This window comes from Chiloscyllium plagiosum, unplaced genomic scaffold, assembly GCF_037043375.1.
Source record: "Chiloscyllium plagiosum isolate Xiang-an unplaced genomic scaffold, Cpla_swu_hap1 HiC_scaffold_9, whole genome shotgun sequence".
NCBI classification, from domain to species: domain Eukaryota; kingdom Metazoa; phylum Chordata; class Chondrichthyes; order Orectolobiformes; family Hemiscylliidae; genus Chiloscyllium; species Chiloscyllium plagiosum.
The window spans coordinates 92,239,322-92,254,419 of record NW_028270147.1 but is presented as its reverse complement, the minus strand read 5'-3'; the positions used below and the strand labels follow the sequence as shown (position 1 = coordinate 92,254,419).

Genomic DNA, 15,098 nt, shown 5'->3' with positions numbered 1-15,098 from the left:
CTCTACTTTGCGCAGAGACCATTCCCTTGTGACTCCCTCGTTACGTCCATGCCCCCACCAACGTCAATGTCGAATTCCTGATGAAGGGCTTTTGCCCAAAACATCAATATTCCTGCTCCTCGGATGCTGCCTGAACTGCTGTGCTTTTCCAGTACCACTCTACTCTAGAATCTGGTTTCCAGCATCTGCAGACCTTGTTTTTAGGGGAGAAAGTGAGGTCTGCAGATGCTGGAGATCAAAGTTGAAACTTTATTGCTGGAACAGCACAGCCCCACCAACCCACCCAGCACCTTCCCCTGTTGCTGCAAGAGGTGTGAAACCTGCACCCCACCTCCAAAGGCCCCAAGGAATCTTTTCACATCCGGCAGAGATTTTCCTGGACACCCACCCACCTCATCTTTTGTGTCCATTGCTCTCGATGTGGTCTCCTCTACATCGGGGAGATAGAACGTCAACTTGTGGAGTGTTTCAGGAACATCTCTGGGATACACACACCCAGCACTACAATTGCCCTGTAGCTGGCCAGCTCCCCCTCCCACTCCACCAAGGACATGCAAGCCCTGGGCCACCTCCACCACCAAATCCAAGCCATCTGACAACTGGAGGAACAGCGCCTCATACCCGTCAATCACTCGACATCAACATGACTAGTTTCCAAATCTCCCCTCCACCCCACCTCATCTCAGTGGGTGAGAGAGTGTGGGTGGGGGGGGAAGAGTGGGTGGGGGGGGAGAAGAGTGGGTGGGGGGGGAGAGTGGGTGGGGGGGGAGAGTGGGTGGGGGGGGAGAGTGGGTGGGGGGGGGAGAGTGGGTGGGGGGGGAGAGTGGGTGGGGGGGGAGAGTGGGTGGGGGGGGAGGAGTGGGTGGGGGGGGAGGAGTGGGGGGGGGGGGAGAGTGGGTGGGGGGGGAGAGTGGGTGGGGGGGGAGAGTGGGTGGGGGGGGAGAGTGGGTGGGGGGGGAGAGTGGGTGGGGGGGAAGAGGGTGGGGGGGGAAGAGGGTGGGGGGGAGGAGTGGGGGGGAGGAGTGGGGGGGGAGGAGTGGGGGGGGAGGAGTGGGGGGGGAGGAGTGGGGGCGGAGGAGTGGGGGCGGAGGAGTGGGGGCGGAGGAGTGGGGGGGGGAGGAGTGGGGGGGGAGGAGTGGGGGGGGAGGAGTGGGGGGGGAGGAGTGGGGGGGGAGGAGTGGGGGGGGAGGAGTGGGGGGGGAGGAGTGGGGGGGTGGAGTGGGGGGGGGGAGGAGTGGGGGGGAGGAGTGGGGGGGGAGAGGAGTGGGGGGGGAGAGGAGTGGGGGGGGAGAGGAGTGGGGGGGGAGAGGAGTGGGGGGGGAGAGGAGTGGGGGGGGAGAGGAGTGGGGGGGGAGAGGAGTGGGGGGGAGAGGAGTGGGGGGGGGAGGAGTGGGGGGGGAGGAGTGGGGGGGGAGGAGTGGGGGGGGAGGAGTGGGGGGGGAGGAGTGGGGGGGGGAGGAGTGGGGGGGGGAGGAGTGGGGGGGGAGGAGTGGGGGGGGAGGAGTGGGGGGGGAGGAGTGGGGGGGGGAGGAGTGGGGGGGAGAGGAGTGGGGGGGGAGAGGAGTGGGGGGGGGGAGGAGTGGGGGGGGAGGAGTGGGGGGGGAGGGGTGGGTGAGTGGGTGGGTGAGTGGGTGGGTGAGTGGGTGGGTGAGTGGGTGGGTGAGTGGGTGGGTGAGTGGGTGGGTGAGTGGGTGGGTGAGTGGGTGGGTGAGTGGGTGGGTGAGTGGGTGGGTGAGTGGGTGGGTGAGTGGGTGGGTGAGTGGGTGGGTGAGTGGGTGGGTGAGTGGGTGGGTGAGTGGGTGGGTGAGTGGGTGGGTGAGTGGGTGGGTGAGTGGGTGGGTGAGTGGGTGGGTGAGTGGGTGGGTGAGTGGGTGGGTGAGTGGGTGGGTGAGTGGGTGGGTGAGTGGGTGGGTGAGTGGGTGGGTGAGTGGGTGGGTGAGTGGGTGGGTGAGTGGGTGGGTGAGTGGGTGGGTGAGTGGGTGGGTGAGTGGGTGGGTGAGTGGGTGGGTGAGTGGGTGGGTGGGTGAGTGGGTGGGTGGGTGGGTGAGTGGGTGGGTGGGTGGGTGGGTGAGTGGGTGAGTGGGTGAGTGGGTGGGTGAGTGGGTGGGTGAGTGGGTGGGTGAGTGGGTGGGTGAGTGAGTGCGTGGGTGGGTGGGTGAGTGAGTGGTTGGGTGGGTGGGTGAGTGAGTGAGTGAGTGAGTGGTTGGGTGGGTGGGTGAGTGAGTGAGTGGGTGGTTGGGTGGGTGGGTGGGTGGTTGGGTGGGCGGGTGGGTGGGCGAGTGGGTGGGCGAGTGGGTGGGCGAGTGGGTGGGCGAGTGGGTGGGCGAGTGGGTGGGCGAGTGGGTGGGCGAGTGGGTGGGCGAGTGGGTGGGCGAGTGGGTGGGCGAGTGGGTGGGCGAGTGGGTGGGCGAGTGGGTGGGCGAGTGGGTGGGCGAGTGGGTGGGCGAGTGGGTGGGCGAGTGGGTGGGCGAGTGGGTGGGCGAGTGGGTGGGCGAGTGGGTGGGCGGGTGGGTGGGCGGGTGGGCGGGCGGGTGGGCGGGCGGGTGGGCGGGCGGGTGGGCGGGCGGGTGGGCGGGCGGGTGGGCGGGCGGGCGGGCGGGCGGGCGGGCGGGCGGGTGGGCGGGCGAGTGGGCGGGCGAGTGGGTGGGCGAGTGGGTGGGCGAGTGGGTGGGCGGGTGGGTGGGCGGGTGGGTGGGTGAGTGGGTGAGTGGGTGGGTGAGTGGTTGAGTGGGTGAGTGGGTGAGTGGGTGGGTGAGTGGGTGGGTGGGTGGGTGAGTGGGTGGGTGAGTGAGTGGGTGGGTGAGTGGGTGAGTGGGTGAGTGGGTGGGTGAGTGGGTGGGTGAGTGGGTGAGTGGGTGAGTGAGTGGGTGAGTGGGTGGGTGGGTGGGTGGGTGAGTGAGTGGGTGGCTGGGTGGGTGGGTGAGTGGGTGAGTGGGTGGGTGAGTGTGTGGGTGGGTGAGTGGGTGGGTGGGTGAGTGGGTGGGTGAGTGGGTGAGTGGGTGAGTGGGTGAGTGGGAGGGTGGGTGAGGGGAAGTGGGTGAGGGGGAGTGGGTGGGTGGATGGGTGAGGGGGAGTGGGTGGGTGGGTGGGTGAGGGGGAGTGGGTGGGTGGGTGGGTGAGGGGGAGTGGGTGGGTGGGTGGGTGAGGGGGAGTGGGTGGGTGGGTGGGTGAGGGGGCGTGGGTGGGTGGGTGAGGGGGTGTGGGTGGGTGGGTGGGTGAGGGGGGGTGGGTGGGTGAGGGGGGGTGGGTGAGTGAGGGGGGGTGGGTGAGTGAGGGGGAGTGGGTGGGTGGGTGGGTGAGGGGGAGTGGGTTGGTGGGGGAGTGGGTGGGTGGGGGAGTGGGTGAGTGGGTGGGTGGGTGGGCGAGTGGGTGGGTGGGTGGGTGGGCGTGGGTGGGTGGGTGGGTGAGGTGGGGGGGCAGAGGGGGTGGGGGCAGAGGGGGTGGGGGGGGTGGGGGGCAGAGTGGGTGGGGGGGGAGAGAGCGTGGGGGGGGAGAGAGAGCGGGGGGGGAGAGAGAGCGTGGGGGGGGGAGAAAGAGCGTGGGGGGGGGAGAGAGAGCGTGGGGGGGGGAGAGAGAGCGTGGGGGGGGGAGAGAGAGCGTGGGGGGGGGAGAGAGAGCGTGGGGGGGGGAGAGAGAGCGTGGGGGGGGAGAGAGAGCGTGGGGGGGGGAGAGAGAGCGTGGGGGGGGGGAGAGAGAGCGTGGGGGGGGAGAGAGAGCGTGGGGGGGGAGAGAGAGCGTGGGGGGGGGAGAGAGAGCGTGGGGGGGGGAGAGAGAGCGTGGGGGGGGAGAGAGCGTGGGGGGGGAGAGAGCGTGGGGGGGGAAGAGCGCGTGGGGGGGGAGAGCGCGTGGGGGGGGAGAGCGCGTGGGGGGGGAGAGCGCGTGGGGGGGGGAGAGCGCGTGGGGGGGGGAGAGCGCGTGGGGAGGAGAGCGCGTGGGGGGGCGGAGAGCGCGTGGGGGGGGGAGAGCGCGTGGGGGGGGAGAGAGCGTGGGGGGGGAGAGAGCGTGGGGGGGGAGAGAGCGTGGGGGGGAGAGAGCGTGGGGGGGGAGAGAGGGTGGGGGGGGAGAGAGGGTGGGGGGGGAGAGAGGGTGGGGGGGGAGAGAGGGTGGGGGGGGAGAGAGGGTGGGGGGGGAGAGAGGGTGGGGGGGGAGAGAGGGTGGGGGGGGAGAGAGGGTGGGGGGGGAGAGAGGGTGGGGGGGGAGAGAGGGTGGGGGGGGAGAGAGGGTGGGGGGGGAGAGAGGGTGGGGGGGGAGAGAGCGTGGGGGGGGAGAGAGCGTGGGGGGGGAGAGAGCGTGGGGGGGGAGAGAGCGTGGGGGGGGAGAGAGCGTGGGGGGGGGAGAGAGCGTGGGGGGGGGAGAGAGCGTGGGGGGGGAGAGAGCGTGGGGGGGGAGAGAGCGTGGGGGGGGAGAGAGCGTGGGGGGGGAGAGAGCGTGGGGGGAGAGAGCGTGGGGGGAGAGAGCGTGGGGGGGGGAGAGAGCGTGGGGGGGGGAGAGAGCGTGGGGGGGGGGAGAGAGCGTGGGGGGGGGGAGAGAGCGTGGGGGGGGGGAGAGAGCGTGGGGGGGGGGAGAGAGCGTGGGGGGGGAGAGAGCGTGGGGGGGGGGAGAGAGCGTGGGGGGGGAGAGAGCGTGGGGGGGGGAGAGAGCGTGGGGGGGGGGAGAGAGCGTGGGGGGGGGAGAGAGCGTGGGGGGGGGAGAGAGCGTGGGGGGGAGAGAGCGTGGGGGGGGGGAGAGAGCGTGGGGGGGGGAGAGAGCGTGGGGGGGGAGAGAGCGTGGGGGGGGGGAGAGAGCGTGGGGGGGGGAGAGAGCGTGGGGGGGGAGTGAGCGTGGGGGGGGAGAGAGCGTGGGGGGGGAGAGAGCGTGGGGGGGGAGAGAGCGTGGGGGGGGAGAGAGCGTGGGGGGGGAGAGAGCGTGGGGGGGGAGAGAGCGTGGGGGGGGAGAGAGCGTGGGGGGGGAGAGAGCGTGGGGGGGGGAGAGAGCGTGGGGGGGGAGAGAGCGTGGGGGGGGAGAGAGCGTGGGGGGGGAGAGAGCGTGGGGGGGGAGAGAGCGTGGGGGGGGAGAGAGCGTGGGGGGGGAGAGAGCGTGGGGGGGAGAGAGCGTGGGGGGGAGAGAGCGTGGGGGGGGAGAGAGCGTGGGGGGGGAGAGAGCGTGGGGGGGAGAGAGCGTGGGGGGGGAGAGAGCGTGGGGGGGGAGAGAGCGTGGGGGGGGAGAGAGCGTGGGGGGGGAGAGAGCGTGGGGGGGGAGAGAGCGTGGGGGGGGAGAGAGCGTGGGGGGGGGAGAGAGCGTGGGGGGGGAGAGAGCGTGGGGGGGGAGAGAGCGTGGGGGGGGAGAGAGCGTGGGGGGGGAGTGCGTGGGGGGGGGAGTGCGTTGGGGGGGGAGTGCGTGGGGGGGGGAGTGCGTGGGGGGGGGGAGTGCGTGGGGGGGGGAGTGCGTGGGGGGGGGGAGTGCGTGGGGGGGGAGTGCGTGGGGGGGGAGTGCGTGTGGGGGGGGGGGAGTGCGTTGGGGGGGGAGTGGCGTGGGGGGGGGGGAGTGCGTGGGGGGGGGTGTGCGTGGGGGGGGGTGTGCGTGGGGGGGTGTGCGTGGGGGGGGGTGTGCGTGGGGGGGGGGGGGGAGTGCGTGGGGGGGGGAGTGCGTGGGGGGGGGGAGTGCGTGGGGGGGGGGGGAGTGCGTGGGGGGGGGGGGGAGTGCGTGGGGGGGGGGAGTGCGTGGGGGGGGGGAGTGCGTGGGGGGGGGGGGGAGTGCGTGGGGGGGGAGTTCGTGGGGGGGGGGGGGAGTGCGTGTGGGGGGGGGGGGGGAGTGCGTTGGGGGGGGGAGTGCGTGGGGGGGGTGTGCGTGGGGGGGGGGGGAGTGCGTGGGGGGGGGGAGTGCGTGGGGGGGGGAGTGCGTGGGGGGGGGAGTGCGTGGGGGGGGGGGGGGAGTGCGTGGGGGGGGGGAGTGCGTGGGGGGGGGGGAGTGCGTGGGGGGGGAGTGCGTGGGGGGGGGGAGTGCGTGGGGGGGGGGGAGTGCGTGGGGGGGGGGGAGTGCGTGTGGGGGGGGGGGGGGGGAGTGCGTGGGGGGGGGAGTGCGTGGGGGGGGAGTGCGTGGGGGGGGGGGAGTGCGTGGGGGGGGGGAGTGCGTGGGGGGGGGAGTGCGTGGGGGGGGGAGTGCGTGGGGGGGGGGGGGGGAGTGCGTGGGGGGGGGGAGTGCGTGGGGGGGGGGGAGTGCGTGGGGGGGGGGAGTGCGTGGGGGGGGGGGAGTGCGTGGGGGGGGGGAGTGCGTGGGGGGGGGGGGGAGTGCGTGGGGGGGGGGGGGAGTGCGTGGGGGGGGGAGTGCGTGGGGGGGGGGAGTGCGTGGGGGGGGGGAGTGAGTGCGTGTGGGGGGGGGAGTGCGTTGGGGGGGAGTGCGTGGGGGGGGGTGTGCGTGGGGGGGGTGTGCGTGGGGGGGGGGGGGAGTGCGTGGGGGGGGGAGTGCGTGGGGGGGGGGAGTGCGTGGGGGGGGGGGGGAGTGCGTGGGGGGGGGGGGGGGGAGTGCGTGGGGGGGGGGGGAGTGCGTGGGGGGGGGGGGAGTGCGTGGGGGGGGGGGGGGAGTGCGTGGGGGGGGGGAGTGCGTGGGGGGGAGAGTGCGTGGGGGGGAGAGTGCGTGGGGGGGAGAGTGCGTGGGGGGGAGAGTGCGTGGGGGGGAGAGTGCGTGGGGGGGGAGTGCGGGGGGGGGAGTGCGGGGGGGGGGGAGTGCGTGGGGGGGGGGGGAGTGCGTGGGGGGGGGAGTGCGTGGGGGGGGAGTGCGTGGGGGGGGAGTGCGTGGGGGGGGAGTGCGTGGGGGGGGAGTGCGTGGGGGGGGAGTGCGTGGGGGGGGAGTGCGTGGGGGGGGGAGTGCGTGGGGGGGGAGTGCGTGGGGGGGGGAGTGCGTGGGGGGGGGGAGTGCGTCGGGGGGGAGTGCGTCGGGGGGGAGTGCGTGGGGGGGAGTGCGTGGGGGGGGAGTGCGTGGGGGGGGAGTGCGTGGGGGGGGAGTGCGTGGGGGGGAGTGCGTGGGGGGGAGTGCGTGGGGGTGGAGTGCGTGGGGGGGGAGTGCGTGGGGGGGGGAGTGCGTGGGGGGGGAGTGCGTGGGGGGGGGAGTGCGTGGGGGGGGAGTGCGTGGGGGGGGAGTGCGTGGGGGGGGGAGTGCGTGGGGGGGGGAGTGCGTGGGGGGGAGTGCGTGGGGGGGGGAGTGCGTGGGGGGGGGAGTGCGTGGGGGGGAGTGCGTGGGGGGGGAGTGCGTGGGGGGGGAGTGCGTGGGGGGGGGAGTGCGTGGGGGGGGGAGTGCGTGGGGGGGGGAGTGCGTGGGGGGGGGGAGTGCGTGGGGGGGGAGTGCGTGGGGGGGGAGTGCGTGGGGGGGGAGTGCGTGGGGGGGGAGTGCGTGGGGGGGGGAGTGCGTGGGGGGGGGAGTGCGTGGGGGGGGGAGTGCGTGGGGGGGGGAGTGCGTGGGGGGGGGAGTGCGTGGGGGGGGAGTGCGTGGGGGGGAGTGCGTGGGGGGGGAGTGCGTGGGGGGGGGAGTGCGTGGGGGGGAGTGCGTGGGGGGGGAGTGCGTGGGGGGGAGTGCGTGGGGGGGGAGTGCGTGGGGGGGAGTGCGTGGGGGGGGAGTGCGTGGGGGGGGAGTGCGTGGGGGGGGAGTGCGTGGGGGGGGGGAGTGCGTGGGGGGGGGGGGTGCGTGGGGGGGGGGTGCGTGGGGGGGGGGAGTGCGTGGGGGGGGGGGAGTGCGTGGGGGGGGAGTGCGTGGGGGGGGGGGAGTGCGTGGGGGGGGGGAGTGCGTGGGGGGGGGAGTGCGTGGGGGGGGGAGTGCGTGGGGGGGAATGCGTGGGGGGGAGTGCGTGGGGGGGGGGGGGAGTGCGTGGGGGGGGGGAGTGCGTGGGGGGGGAGTGCGTCGGGTGGGGAGTGCGTGGGGGGGGGAGTGCGTGGGGGGGGGGAGTGCGTGGGGGGGGGGAGTGCGTGGGGGGGGGAGTGCGGGAGTGCGTGGGGGGGGGAGTGCGTGGGGGGGGAGTGCGTGGGGGGGGGGGGGAGTGCGTGGGGGGGGAGTGCGTGGGGGGGGGAGTGCGGGGGGGGGGGGAGTGCGTGGGGGGGGGGGGGGAGTGCGTGGGGGGGGGGGAGTGCGTGGGGGGGGAGTGCGTGGGGGGGGAGTGCGTGGGGGGGGGGGGGGGGGAGTGCGTGGGGGGGGGGGAGTGCGTGGGGGGGGGGGAGTGCGTGGGGGGGGGAGTGCGTGGGGGGGGGAGTGAGTGGGGGGGGGAGTGCATGGGGGGGGAGTGCGTGGGGGGGGGAGTGCGCGTGGGGGGGGGAGTGCGTGGGGGGGGGGAGTGCGTGGGGGGGGGGGAGTGCGTGGGGGGGGGGGGGGAGTGCGTGGGGGGGGGGGGGGGGAGTGCGTGGGGGGGGGGGGGAGTGCGTGGGGGGGGAGTGCGTGGGCGGTGGGGGGGGGGGGGGGAGTGCGTGGGGGGGGGGAGTGCGTGGGGGGGGGGGGGGGGAGTGCGTGGGGGGGGGGGGGGAGTGCGTGGGGGGGGAGTGCGTGGGCGGTGGGGGGGGGGGGGGGGGGAGTGCGTGGGGGGGGGGAGTGCGTGGGGGGGGGGGGGGGGAGTGCGTGGGGGGGAAGAAGTGTGTTGGGGGTGGGGGGAGAGAAGTGTGTGGGGGCGGTGCGTTTTGCGGCCGGAGCGGAGGCACGGGGGTCCACCGGTGAGTGAGTGCGAGGGCGAGTGGGAGCTCAATGGGGCGGTGTGTTCACTGGGCGAGGTGAGCGGGCGTGGGAAAGGGGGCCGCTTGGCCGCCGCACGTTTCACGGCTTCGTCACTGTCCAGTTACGAGAAGGGACCATCACCTCACCGACGACATCCCGGTGCCGTTCTCGGCCCTCAGACCTCCGCCGGGCCGTTGTTGTTGTTGTTATTTTTTTTTTAAAAACCGCGTTCCCCTCAGCCCGCGGCTCCAACTGTCGCTCACTCACCAGCTGCTTCCAGCCCCTCGCGCCCGGTCGGTTGGCGGCTCGCGCTCCGGGCCCTCGGCTCCTCACTCACTCAATGTGACCGTCCCGCCACCGCTGCCTCTTCACCGATCATGTGGCAATGCTGTGCCCGCACACCGACCACCTCCCTCCGAGTGCCAACAAAACCCTCATCCGCACCCGGTCCCTGATCCTGCTGCACCGACAGGAAGGGGAAACCACCAACGAGGCAGATGACCCAACCCACCACACTGCTTCTCTCAGCAATACGCCCTAAACATTTCCCCCTTCTTCTGCTTTGGAGTGGTGGCACCCCTGGCGTATATTTTTTTTGTGTGTGTGTATTTCTCTCCTGCTCAACTCATATTTCCACCCCTCTCAGAAAGTGTAACACCAGTCTAACGCCCTGTCCCACGTCGGTAATACCGACGTGTCAACAACAACTGAAATGGGGATCACTGCAAGAATGAACATCAATATAATGTAATCCTACATTTAATTTCATATGTATAGAATCCCTACAGTGTGGAAACAGGCCCTTCGGCCCACCAAGTCCACACCGACCGTCTGAAGAGTAACCCATCCAGATATTTTCCCCTACCCTATTATTATAATTTATCCCTGAACACTGGGCAATTTAGCATAGCCAATTCACCTAATTTGCACATGGCAACATTTGTAATGGCAATTACCTGTGTAAACTTGTCATTGTGTAATGACACATCCTGCCTCTGGTGATGCTGCAGGGATGAAAAGGAGTAATAACAGGGGATGACAATTTTACCCAAATACTTACCTTTAAATAAAAAGTGGACATAGGATTTAAAAAGGAAAAGAAATGAGGACGTACACATGAAATATATAATGAAGGATCTTAAAAAATATTTTGATAGAAACCAAAACTTCCATTACAATTTGCAAATGAAGCAAATATTGAGCTTTTATTTCAGATCCAACGTCCAAAGTGCTAGAAAAATGCAATAGATCAGATACCATCTGTGGAGAGAGAAACAAAATTAACATTTCAAGACCAAGTTCCAAAGAGCCAAACTGAATTTGAAACATCCACACCAAGTCATGTATATCAGGCTAGTTGGAAACAGCAATTGAAATAACCAAGGAGAAAGTTCCAGAGTTGAAGATCTTCACAGTAGAAGATACAGCCATGAATAGTTGGAAAATTAAATGGGAAATGTTCAAAAGGCCATAATTGGCAGAGTATAAAGACCACAGGGAGGTGTAAGACTAGAGGAGTGTTTCTGAAATTTCAAAAGTGACTACACCAGAAGTATTGTTTTGAGACATCGAAAGATGGAATATTAGAAGTAAGTTTGCTTGCTAAGCTGGAAGCTTCATTTTCAAACAATTTGTCACCATACTAGGTAACATCATCAGTGAGCCTCCAGTGAAGGACTGGTGTTATGACCCACTTTCTATGTTCCTTGGGTTGGTGATGTCATTTTCTGTGGTGACATGTCCTGTTCTTTTTCTCAGAGGATCGTAAATGGGGTCCAAATCAATGTGTTTGTTGATAGAGTTCTGCGTTGGAATGCCATGCTTCTACGAATTCTCATGCAAGTCTCAGTTTGGCTTGTCTTTGGATGGATGTGTTATTCCAATCGAAGTGGAGTCCTTCCTCATCTGTATGTAAGGATACTAGTGATAGTAGAGCGAACAGCTGATGGGGAACTTCAAACCAGTGTCTACAGGAAACAACACATACGGACCAAGTACAGAACTATAAAAGCAATCATCCCAATTCCAACAGACAAAGCTGCATTAGAACATTATTTCAATGAGCCAGCACACACTGCAGCACAGAGGAACTATGAAGAGCAGAGGACAATCTCCTATACAGTGTATTCAAAAAGAAAATATTCAATGAACACAGTCCGCCGATTTCTCAGCAACAAACCCAAACCTGCAGACAAACTGCGTCCAGAAATCCTAGCCATACTCCCCTACATCAAAGACATCTCAGAAATGACTGCCAGACTACTTAGATCTCTTGACATCATGGTAGCCCACAACCCTACCAACACACTAAAACAGCAGCTAATGAACTTCAAAGACCCTACACAGACAAGAAGCAAAATGAATGTCATTTACAAAATACTTTGCAAGAACTGTAACAAACACTACAATGGACAAAACAGACAGTAAACTAGCCATCAGAATACATGAACATCAACGAGCCACGAAAAGACATGACCCACTATCACCCCCTTACATACAGATGAGGTGTATCACTTCGACTGGGACAACACATCCATCCTGGGACAACACATCCATCCTAGGACAAGCCAAACAGAATTCCTCGAAGCATGGCATTCCAACCAGAACTCTTATCGACAAACACATCAACTTAGACCCTATTTACCACCGTCTGAGAAAAATAACTGGAAATGACATCACCACAGGAAATGACATCACCGACCCAAGGAAACCTAAACACAAATAGAAAGTGGGTCATAACACCAGTGCTTCACTGGAGGCTGATTAATGATGTTACCTAGTATGGTGACGAAATGTCTGAAAACAGACCTTCCAGCTCAGCGAGCAAACTTACATCCAGAACCTCAACCTCTGCCACAAATCTTCTCAAAACTCGCTAGGTGGAATATTAATGTCTGACCTTTTTTAAAAAGAAGTTATGAGGGGAGAGGCTGTGGAGTGATTTAAAAACTAACAATTTTTAAATCAGGCTGTTTCTTAACCAGTAATCAGTATGGATCAGTTAGCATAAGGGTGATTAGCGAGCAGGACCTGGCATGAGATAAGACATAGGCAGCAAAATTTTTAAATGACCTCAAGTCTGTAAAAGATAGAACTTGGGAGTCCAGCCAAATTGCAACAGTTCAGTCTCAAAGTAAAAAAGTAACAGATAAAGGTTTTGGCAGCAGGTTAGCTGTAGCAAGGGCTGGGGTAGTTTTAATGATGAAAGATATGAGTGCTGAAGAATAATTGTTTGTGAAGAAAGAATACACGAAGGTGAAGAAGCAAAAGAAGCTAAAATGTCAGGAAAGGTGAAGAGAAAAAGGGAAAGAGAAACCATGAATGAGGATCCAGAGTGGCAGATAAAATGTGCATGAGAGCAGGCTAAGTGACAGAGATGTGCTTACAGTCTGAACAAATTGATGCCTGGATGTCAATATAGGTGAGATAGGATGGTAGACCATTGAGGTGTGAATTCCATTAGCTTAAATGTTTCCTGAAGCAATACGAGACAGTTGTCACTAGTGAATAGATTTCTACAGGGAGATAATTCAATCAGTGGTGCCTCAGGATGGTCCCTCAGGAGTCATAGCTGATGAATATAAAAATTGTAGCAATGGATGTCCATCGTTTCAAGTGTCATCTGTCAAGAGATCAGGGCAACAGTGGGAAGTGGCCTTTCAAAAACACCATTTCTAAAGCCATCAGGAAAAAAGTCTTTAGGTTGATGTGACTGAAGTAAGAAGAAACATAGCATGGTCCTCACGGTTCTCTCCACCACCCCCATCAGATTCAAATTAATTTGTGATTCCAAAATCATGGAAATTGCTGCAATTTGATCTCTTCCATTGGAGCAATGACAACTTTGTTAGTTTCAATTAACTAACATGCAAATAAGCAATTTTAAAATGCTTATGAGTTAAACACAATATTCCCAGCCTGTCTGACTCTTATTCCCTTCTTCATTCTTTTACTTTGTTGTTTTCATTTATGTACCAGAATTTTAACCAGAAAAGAGAACAAATTTGCATTTATAAACCAACTTTCTTACACTCAGAAGATTACAAAGGACATGAAAATCAATGAGTTCCTTTTGGAAGTTAAATCATTGTCTTGAAGACAAACACAACTATAAATTTATGTGCAGCAAAGTACCACAAACCATAATAAGATGAGAGAACCAGTTATTCTGTTCTGGATTAACATTTGCCAGTTCCAATTATGTAACATTCCTTTCACCACTTTGATTTGATTGATTTATTACTGTCACATGAACAGAGGTACAGAGTATGTTGTCTTATGTGCTTTACAGACAGATCATAGTATACAAATGCATCAGGGTAACCAAACAGAGTGCAGGATACAATGTTACAGCTGCTGAGAAAGTGCAAAGAGATCATCATTAACATTAAAGAGGTCCATTCAGAAATGAGCACGATCAGGAAGAGACGATCTTTTCATGGCCTTAGAAAGGAAATTAAGTTTGGATATTGAACAGTAGTTTGCAAAATGATTATTTCCATTTTCCTCTCTTTGGGTTAGATCAGAGCAGATCACTCCTTAATTTTAGTATTTGCTTCAGCTGTTCAGAGGTACATAATCAATTTTCATAATTCTCTCCATTTCCCATTACTGTTTTGCTCCTATCTAAAATAAATAATAACTGGCACATACATATTATTTCCCTAAATGTAGCTAACAATCTGAGACAAAATATATACCAAGTGCAAACCTAGATCAGAAATTTGTCTGGTTGTACTGAACATAGTGGCTCAGCTTGATCCCCAATCTATGCAGCAGTTGGCGTGCTGAAAGAGAAAAATCATAAGACAATTGTGTATGATCATCAGATGAGGACAGGCTCAGATTCTGCTTTGATGTTACTCCACAGTTATGATTTCAACTGATCGTAATACTAGGCAAGTCAGATCCCAAAATAAAATCTGGTTTGTTAGATAATATATTGAATTTTTGCACTTGGTTAACATGGTAATTGGTCACTGAAACATAATCACATGAGGCTAAGGATGTTCTTTAGTAACAGAACATAAAAGTTTCCTACCTACAAAAAATAAAGCTATGTTTAGAGAGGACAGAAAGATCTTAGCACAAACATCAAAACAAAGTTTCAATCTGATGCACAACACCATGAGTCGCAGAGGCTCCATCACTCCTATATCAGACCAATATCACTCCTATTTCAGTTATTTAATTCTTAACTGACTCTTTCCAGTACTACTATTCCCCTTGGATTGTAAAGCACAATTCTTTTTTACAATTCCTTTTTGATTCCACCGGTATGAACCCCTCACAGTTCTGATGGCATAATCTTTTTCAATTCTACCAACTTGAAGGTTTCTGTCCAAAGTCTTCTAATTTGGAAGCTTTATGCTAAAACACTTCAGCTGGTTCCCCTGAACTGATCTGATTCTCCTGCCAGGAGAAACTTTTCTATCTTCTGAACTAAAAGTTTAAACCTTCTGAAATCATAAAGAAACTAATTGCATTGATGTGTTTCCTCTGCCTGTCGTAAACCCAATAGGATAAACATTTTATCCATTAGCCCTACAAAGTTCTCCCAGGCATTGACTACAATTCATGCTTTTAAAACATTTGAAATCCAATACACCTTTCAACATACCACCAAGAAAGATTCACTGTCTGGGTGAACATGAATGAGGAAGGCCATCTTAGTTAGTTGATCGAAATAATCTTCAAACTCCCAGGTTGCTGCAAACATTTGTTTTTTTAAATGAATTAAGGTTTTCACCTTCACTCTTCGACCCAGGAAACTACTTTGTGCATGAAAAACTTATTAATTCTAATTTTAAAGTTATCTTTTACTAATTTGAACTTGAACATCTTTGTTGTATACTCACAATTTATGTCAAAGTAATTTTCAACTCTCTACAATCTTATATAACTCTAGATTACTTCTCAGCAGACATTTATTCATAGTTGAAAAGTCCATATCCTTCCATATTTTTCAAACAACTGAGGAATGAGTTCAATTTTTATAGCTCCTCCTCAGCACAATCTCCAGGGTAGATGCTTCCCTTGTGTCCAGGTGACCATAACTGCACACAGACTGACTACTGCCCTGCTGTTTTTACATAATATCTGCCTGCATTTTATGTTCTGTACAGGTCATTCTGGTATAACATGATGAACAACTTGCAGACACTGTTTGGATAATGCAAACTTTCTACTGATTGGGTATACAATCTTCTGCAGCACAAATTTCTATAGCAGTTTTCCATAGCATGATTCTTGATAGCACGAGGAATGTAACTGTCACATTATAGCAGAGCGACTTGTATTTTTGTTTATGTTTTAACACTTCATTGGCTTTCCTATTAATTGCTTTCTATTCATTTTACCATCAAATATCATAAGACAGTTTGTTTAAAAAAAATTATAAAACTATAGGTTTACCTTCTTCCTATAACAAA

At 60.2% G+C, this 15,098-nt stretch overlaps 1 protein-coding gene across 2 annotated transcripts in view; it reads right to left on the bottom strand.

Annotated features, from left to right (window-relative positions):
- Positions 1-9,090, bottom strand: part of fam20b (FAM20B glycosaminoglycan xylosylkinase) — a 170,840-nt gene extending 161,750 nt beyond the window's left edge. Inside the window, exon 1 of one of the 2 annotated variants that reach the window (XM_087990913.1) lies at positions 8,935-9,090. The gene's annotated coding sequence lies outside the window, so the exon portion shown is untranslated. The remainder of the gene's footprint in view (positions 1-8,934) is intronic. The other variant, XM_087990914.1, reaches the window with a different exon arrangement.
- Between the last annotated feature and the right edge of the window lie 6,008 nt (positions 9,091-15,098).